Below are 8,717 nucleotides of genomic sequence, written 5' to 3' on the forward strand. Positions count from 1 at the left end.
GCCTGGAGCCCATGCTTCGAGTTCTGGGTCTCCCTCTCTCTCTGCCACTCCCCACCCCGCACTCACTCTAAAAAATAAACAAACATTAAAAAAAAAAAAAAAACATTCCCTGGAAATGCCTGAAGTTACCATTAGCGGTTCTCTGAGATTAAGAATCATCCTGTCTAGATTCATTGACAGATGAGATGTATTAAAGCCCTGAATTTCTGATAGAGGGGAGGTAAATTAAAGCACTGGGTTCCTAGGAAGAGGGAAGAGAGAACACAAGGGAAAAGGCCCCCCCCCCCCCAGGAGGGACTCTAGAGAGATCTAAGCGGGATCTCTCCGCTTAGTGCAAATCCTTCGGAAAGTGCAAATCCCTACTCAGTACTCTCCAAGCCTTAGAAGGGTGCTCTTCTGCCCTCTGGGGTTCTGAGACCAGATGAACCTACTCAGTGTTCACAGCCACCTGTGGTCACACTCTGGGGATATGAATCCGAAGGCTCTCTGCTAACCAAACTTCCCTCTGAGCAGCAGAAATCGGAACCGTTTCTTTCTCCCGTTCCAGGAAGCAAAGCACAGCCATATTCAGAAAATAATGAGAAAGACCATTAAGTCAAAGGAAAAAGGAAAACAAGTCAATAAATCAACTGTGTATGGCACTACAGAAAAGATTAAGAACGCCAAGGTGACATAAGCATTAAACATTGTTATTAATCTGGGGAAACTTGATTCCAGTCACAGTGTTCTTTCCTCTACCAGGCAGTGTGCACCTCTACGTGAATTAGGAAAAGGCATCCCTTCCTCAAGATACGTTATTGCTGTCGGCCGGAAAAAACCTAGGACGACCTCTATGAGAATGGTGTCCCTGAAGTTGCTCAGTGCGTGACATGCGCCACTGTACAGGGTGGCCGGGAATGCAAAGCACACTTGGATATCCTTCATGGCAGAGGGTCATACAGGCCACTGATCAGGCTGAAGCTTCCCAAGCGCCAACTGCAGTTTCCTTTGTGATCAGGAGCTGAGATAAAAGACAGGTGTCACAGATGTCTGAGCAGCCCCTATATCTGTAGGGCTCAAAGAAGTAGGGTCTCCTTTGGTGACCTCAGGGGCACTCAAAATACATAATCACAGAGGGGCTTGTATGCAGCTGCTGCTTGCCATCATATGGCACTTAATATTGTAAGTACTGTGAAAAAAACAAAAAAAACCAGGGCGTCTGGGTGGCTCAGTCGGTTAAGCATCTGATTTCAGCTCAGGTCACAATCTTGCAGTCTGTGAGTTCAAGCCCCACATCAGGCTCTGTGCTGACAGCTCAGAGCCTGGAGCCTGCTTCAGATTCTGGGTCTCCCCCTCTCTCTGCCCCTCCCCTGCTCATGCTCTGTCTCGCAATAATAAATTAACGTTAAAATTGTTTTAAATAAATAAAAAACACATAATTTATTAGGTTTGCTTTTTGCCCAAATAATCTGAGGCTTGTATTTGATGCTGATTTGGGTCAACTGGTCCACATGCTACATACTGTACTATAATTATGATGTTGTATGGAATTATTTATTTTCAAAGGCGTGGATTTTGAAACAAAATCCACACAGGGGTCGTGGGGAGTGGTTATAGTCTGCATAGCCGTTGACCCATTATCAGTCTTCTCGTGAAACAAAAGTCTGTCAAGAGTGCTTTATATTTTCTCAGACGATGAAAACAAATACTCAAGGATATTTAGAAAGAGCAACCATTTCTGGATGTATCCTTCGAAGGAAAAGATTATTTTAAAAACAGTTTTTCTAACACTAAGCAAAGAAAAAGAGATAAGGTCATATAAAATAAAGACAGCAGGAAGGGGACTAACACGAGACACAAGGGCTCCCGGAGGCTGGTGCTGGTGTTGTCCATGGACACAGGAAAGCACACGCTGCATCTGGGGATACGGTGAAAAGCAAGTGGCATTGAGTAAAACAAGTAATTTTTTTTATTCAGCTACCACTAGTCTATTAGAGAACAAATTTCTTCTTTGGGGACACAACTGTGTTACGCTGTACCGTAGATTAGCATTTTCCGAGATTGGTGACTGTAGTATTTCTGTCCTCACATGTTCTTCCCGGATGTTGCCGTACTCCCTTCAGGAGGTGATGTCTCTGTCCGCCTCCCCTTGGAACACAGAGCCTTCGTGAATAGAATTCGATGTCTAGAGAGCATCGGGAGCAGCGCTGCCCACTCCCAGGGCCAGGCCACAAAGGCAGTTAGCGGCTCGGCCAGTGTCCTCAGTGCTCTGGAGTTTGTCCTTTCTCCACCGCGCCCCACACACACCTCTCCTCTCTCTCCGTATCTTTCCTTCCCCATCTCTGCCTCTCTCTCTCCCCCTTGAAACCCAAGCACCTTGCTGTGAGGTGCCCAGAGCACAGCCTGGCCCTGAAAGAGCTGAGGTCCAGGGGCTCTTGGAGGAGGAAAGGGTCTGGGAGAAACATGGGAGTAAACTGCAGGACAGAGATAAAGGCAACTAGAAGTCCAGGGAGAAAATGTTCTCCAGGAGAGGGAATGAAATCTCAGTAAATGAGTTGGCTCTGCAGGAAACAATTATTCCACTGTCTTAATACTGAGAGTAGATGGCGGGGGTGGACGGGGGGGTGGGGGAGGAACAGGTGGGGCAAATAGAAATTCTACTCTCGTAATAGAAAAATCAGCAGGTCGTGTGAAAAAAGAGGGGTCTGAGAAAATAACAGTATAAGCTCATATGGAGGTATGATTGGCAGACTCATGGTCTCCAAAGATGACCAGGTCCTAATCCCTGGAACCTAACATGACAAAAGGGATTTTGCAGATAGGATGAAGTCCGTGACCTTGAGGCAGGGAGATGATCCCAGATCATCCAGCGAACCCAGCATACTCACAAGAGGCCTTGAAAGATAGGGGAGGGAGGCAGGAGGGTCGGAGAAGAAGAGCCACGGAAACAGAGGTCCAAGGGACGTGCCTGATGGAGGAAGGGGCACGAGCCAAGGAACACGGGTGGCCTCTAGAAGCTGGAAAAGGCAAAAAGACACAGATTCTCCCCTGGAACTTCTGGAAGGAACCATCCCCACCAACACCTTGACATTAGCCCGGTGACACCCATTTCAGACTTCTGACCTCCAGAACTGTAAGACGATAGACCTGTGTTGTTTTAAGCCACTAAGTTTTTGGTAAGTTTAAAAGCAGCCATGGGAAACCAACACAGGAAGAAACGCCCAGAAGGAAGAACAAGAAGGGTTGGAAGAATGTCCTGGGAAGTGTGATCACGCGGGGAGAGGGACTCCAGTCTGTTACCCTTCCACTACATGCCTCTGATAACTTTGGTAAAAACTGTACAAATTCAACAAGGGATCCTGACGTAGCAGTGATTCAGAGAGGAAGACGTGAGCGAACTGTCTGTAGTCCCCATAAGGAGGGAGCCTGAACACTTAAAACCACAGGGTTCCACGCGCACCTTCTGTGTGCCCCCCCCCAACACACGCAAGGCATTAGGAGGGACTTCAAAGGATGCTCAGGCCCCAGCACTCGGGGGTCCGTCACTCCCACTTGCCTCCCACCTTGGAAGAGCCAGAGCCAGGCAGCACCACCCCGGTGGCAGGGCCCCAAGGCCAGCGAGTGCTGGGAGTCAGCGAAGATGGGGATGGGTTGGTCAGAAGGAACTGCTCGAGCTGCCCTGGAAGAACTGGAGTTGGGGGATCCAGGCACAAGAAGACAAAAGCCAGAAGAAGGAAGCGAGAATCGTGTGTTGGGGGACACTGGAGACGAGCGGAAGGCTCCATGTGGACGGGACCCGCCCCGAGGACAAGGTGTAGAGGAAGCATACAACCCACGGCGGCAGGTTTGCACACTGTCGTGTACAGCTAGGCGTGCCAGGGACGCTGACATGGCTCAGACCCATTCAGAGCAGTAACGTCTGGTGGGCAGGTCCCAGCTTGAGCCCATGACCCTTCCCGTGAGATACCATCTACTGAGAATTCACTAACACTCTAGGCACTGGGAATCCTGTGACAAGCGGCGCAGCCTGGGAGCCTCCCTGGGGCTCACGTTCCAGAAGGGACTTGATGGTGAACACCTGCATTAATGCCCGAGGGCGCTGAGTGCTTTGAAGGCAGGCAAGGGAAGCGGGTGTGCTGTTTCAGATGGTTGAACCAAGAAATGACTGAGAAAATGACACTCGAGCCAGAGGGCACGGCAGCTAGCTGCTTGGGACCTGCCTCAACTTACCTATCATGGCCCCGTGGGTTAGCTATCCTCCAGAACCAAACGAGGTTCCTTCGCATCTGTCAGTAACACTGATGACAGCCCCATTGCCACAAAAAGCCATTCCAGATGTTTACTCCCATTTGCAAAAGCTACGGCTCAGCTGCCCCACTCTGCTCGCCACAGGCACTTATGAGCTGTTTGCCACACTAGGCTGGGCGATCTCCAAAGACAGACGCAGACACATGGTGACCTTCCATATCAGGGCGTTGAGCACATGGCACGTTCAGGAGCTCACTGCACACGCTGTTCTCCCGCCGATCCCTCCTGCAGCCCCTGCTCGCTATATAAGGCTGTGCAGCCACACTCATATAGACACACAGTCATCAGCACGGGTTTGGTGTTGCTATCTTTGGAAATAGTACACGTCTTTTGAGCCTCACTGAGGGCATGTCCACCTGTGGCTATCTTTTGGCAGGGCGTCAGCCTTACAGAGGCACGCACATGCCCACGCCACTCAGCAGAAGGAACTCGGGCACGTGGCATTGGAGCCCTGAAGTGGTCCTTCCCTTTTTTTGGGACAGAGGAGGTAAGACTGGGTTGAGAGTTCAAGTCGACTTTCTGAGCGTTAGCAGCAGTGGCTCCTAAAGTCCACTGTGCTTAAAGATCAATTAGGTGCGTATTGAAAATGCAGATCCTGAGGTCGCAAGACCCAGAGCTTCAGATTCAATCTTGTCTGAAGAGGAGGCTGGATTTCTGCCATGCCCAGGATGCCCCAGAGCTCCGGATGCTGGTGGTCCACACGCCTCGAGATCTGTTTTACCACCAAAACCTAGTGTTGGGGGCAAGTTTTTTGAGATGCCACCCCCAAGGCTGCCACAGTCAGCTGTAAAGAACACGGAACAGTTTCGTGGTAAAACCAAAGCACAGGGGCACCTGGGTGTCAGTTAAGCGTCCGAATTCGACTCAGGTCATGATCTCACGGTTCGTGGGTTTGAGCCCCACATCAGGCTCTGTGCTGACAGCTCAGAGCCTGGAGCCTGCTTCGGATTCTGTGTCCCCCTGTCTCTCTGTCCCACCCCTGCCTGTGCTCGCTCGCTCTCTCTGTCTTTCAAAAATGAATATTAAAAAAATAAAAATAAATTTTAAAAAAACCAAAGTGCAAACCCCGCCTGAAGTTTAAGCAGAGAAGAAGTCTAGAGAGATGCTTGTAGAGAGGGGCATGTTTTTCAACTTACGTCCTTCCCAGAGTCCCAGGCTCCTCCCTCCAAGATCTGCCTTCCCCTTGGAGTTATGGAGTTTTTTTTTTTAACTGAGATTTCCAGGGGTGCCTGGCTGGCGCAGTCAGTTAAGCATCCAACCCTCAATCTCGGTTCAGGTCATGATCTCACAGTTCATGAGTTCAAGCCCCGAGTCGGGCTCTGAGCTGATGGTGCAGAGCCTGCTTGGGATTGTCTCTCCCTCTCTCTGCCCCTCCCCTGCTTGTGCTCTCTCAAAATAAATAAAAAATTAAAAATAAATAAATAAAACTCAGATTTCCATTATACCCACCAAAATTCCAATCCTAGATCAAAGTGTCTTTCCTTTTATCTCCTGAGTATCACCAAAATTAGCTGATATTTGCAAAAGAATGTTAATAAAAGGCTGCAGAAAACTAGGGGAATCCTTAAAAATGCAAATAGCCATGAAGGTGCAAGTTTCCAACATGTAGGTTTCTGGTGCTAACACGAGCCCCCACCCCCCCCCCCGGGGCCCTGGGCTCCTGCTGGCCTCCATCTGTCTCCCAACCCTTCCCTCCTCGGAGAACCACGGAGGCCGGAAACAGAAAGATGGCTTCTTACCCCACGTGGGGGGCCGCCCCCCACCCTCGCCTGCCGGTGCCCCCAAGGCGCTCTGGTCTCTCTGGCCCCAAGCTCTGGGCTCCAGGCTCTGCAGGGCTGATTTCACGCACCCCCCATTCAGCACACGCCTGTCCCTGCGTGGGTAAGCACATATACCTGCCACAACGAGCCACATGCGTGTCCCCTGCAGAACCCCTCTGGCACTGCATGGGGCACTGCGTCCATGGAATACAGCAAAGACTCGAGAGCCGATCCCTTGGAATCACGGCCAGTAAAAAAAAAGATGTCAACGTCTGCAGGTCAAGAAGGTCAAGAAGTTGAAGACTACTCTCCCCTTCGCCGTCTCTCGGGGTTCCCCGCTTCAGACACACACCGACCTGAAGTCTTAGCCTCGGAACCAGCTCTTAACCGGTCGGAAGAGACCACGGCCGGCCGCCGCGACGAGATTTCCATAGCAAAAAAAGAAAGACAAGAAGTCCTGACACGATCAAGTGTTTATGTGGCTTTAGTGAGTGAATTCACGCGCAATGTCGTGTAACTCCATAACATTCGATTGCATTTGGACGTTTAACGGATCACCTTCACTGAAAAGAATCGGGTCCTACCGAAGGGAGGCTGTCCTGGAAAATCCCGGATGTGTGGTTGCCGTAGTAATCGATGCCTTCTAGAACAAATCCACGCTTGGCTAATTACAGCCTTCTATTTTTAAACTCATCTACATTCTTGTCCCCCCCCCCCAACATTTCTCACGCTACTTCAGCAATAAAATACTGTTACTGTTATCTGCACAGCCTGTGCTGATCTCAAAATAACTTGTTTCCAGTTAGCCCCTGCGGGAGGCAGCGGCGCTCAGTCGGACAAGAGACACCTTTGAATGAGCCCCGAACGCTTTACGCCATAGGGATACAAGGGCAGCACCGATCCAGGGGCACAGCCACCTCCTGAGCACCTGGGGTCTGGGGGTCGGGGAGAGGCCTGCTCAGCGGTCTGCCCACCACCTCCCTGAGCCAGGCCCAGGTCCCCACCGCCTCATGGGAGGTCCTTGGGTCACCAGCCGCAGAAGGGACGGCAGAATAGCCCCGGGGCCCACACGAAGATCAGTCCGGAGCCTGTCAGGGCATCACCCGGCCAGGTCAGAGCCCCACACCCCCAGCCTGAGAAAATGCTTCCTGCAGCCCCCTACTCTCTGGGCTTCTGACAAAAAGCCTGGCCGCCCGGGGTCCTGCTAACTCCGTCTGAAGGCCTGGCCCTCCCACTGCAGGGCGGTGGGTGCTGTGGAAATAGACGAAGACCGGCGGTGAGAGCAGGCAAAGATCATCATTTACCCGCAGCTTGCTCTAGCAAAGGAGTCAGCCACCGTCACCTGCTGCGTTCCCTGCGAGGTCTCTGGTAACAACGTACCACAAAGCACGTGCCTCCGACAGCCCAAATTGACGCGTTCAGAGTTCTGGAAGGCAGGAGTCTGAGATCATGGTCTCTGAAGAGCCAGGCTCCCTCTGAAGGTGCCAGGGAGAAGCTGTTCCAGGCCTCTCTCCTAGCGGCTGGTGGCTTGTGGGCACACTTTGACGTGCCTTGGCTGGTGAATGCCTCACCCAGGCCTCCGTCTTCGTGTTCACACAGCGTTCTCATCTGGGTCCAAATGTCCCCTTTTTATAAGGATACCAGTCATATTGGATTAGGGGCCCCCTCTACCCCAGTATGACCTCATCTTAACTAATTACATCTGCGGTGATCTTATTTCCAAATAAGGCCCCATTCTGAGAGAGGGAGGATCAGGACTTCAACATACGAATTTCTGGGGGACACAGCCCGTAACACTTGCTCTGGCAGAGACTCAAAAGCAAGCAAAGCAGGGAGTGGCAAAGCTTCATACTGGACCAGGGGGAAGGCTCCGTGTGGGCCATGGTCAGAGGGTGTGGGGGCAGGGAAGCTAACCAGAAGGGCGGCATCCTTTGGGATTGGTTTCTCAGGTTGGCTGAGTTAGAAGCAGAGGCAAAATCTAGGGGAGCTGCGAGTCACTGACCAAGTCCTGACTGTTTGGGGCTGGTTGCTGCAGACGTTTTATGTTGGGTTTTGGGGGGTTTTTTTTGTTTGTTTGTTTTTAATGCTTGTTTTATTTTTTTTTCAACGTTTTTATTTATTTTTGGGATAGAGAGAGACAGAGCATGAACGGGGGAGGGGCAGAGAGAGAGGGAGACACAGAATCGGAAACAGGCTCCAGGCTCCGAGCCATCAGCCCAGAGCCCGACGCGGGGCTCGAACTCACGGACCGCGAGATCGTGACCTGGCTGAAGTCGGACGCTTAACCGACTGCGCCACCCAGGCGCCCCAATGCTTGTTTATTTTTGAGAAAGAGTGCGAGCAGGGGAGGGGCAGAGAGAGAGAAGGAGACACAGAATCCGAAGCAGACTCCAGGCTCCGAGCTGTCTGTACAGAGCCCAACACGGGGCTTGAACCCACAAACCACGAGATCGTGACCTGGGTGGAAGTCGGACGCTCAGCTGACTGAGCCACCCAGGCAGCCCGAGGTTTTATGTCTATATATATATATATATATATATATATATAGTCTCTCCATTGTCCATTTATATATTAATTCTCTCAGTGCAAATGCCACGTTCTGCCAGCCTCAGGCTGCTGCTGGGGCCGGTGACCTGGAAGGACCTGCAGAGAGAGTCTGGAGCAGGTGGT

The 8,717-nt window shown here is 51.3% G+C and overlaps 1 long non-coding RNA gene across 1 annotated transcript; it reads right to left on the bottom strand.

The window, feature by feature from the left end:
* Nucleotides 1-1,925: 1,925 nt before the first annotated feature.
* On the bottom strand, nt 1,926-8,166 carry LOC121035942 (uncharacterized). The gene is made up of 2 exons (XR_005793152.1): nt 6,183-8,166; nt 1,926-2,996 (listed from the first exon to the last, which is right to left on the bottom strand). It is a non-coding gene; the product is annotated as an uncharacterized LOC121035942 (long non-coding RNA).
* Between the last annotated feature and the right edge of the window lie 551 nt (nt 8,167-8,717).

This window comes from Herpailurus yagouaroundi, unplaced genomic scaffold (assembly GCF_014898765.1).
Source record: "Herpailurus yagouaroundi ecotype Mexico unplaced genomic scaffold, PumYag 162, whole genome shotgun sequence".
NCBI lineage: Eukaryota > Metazoa > Chordata > Mammalia > Carnivora > Felidae > Herpailurus > Herpailurus yagouaroundi.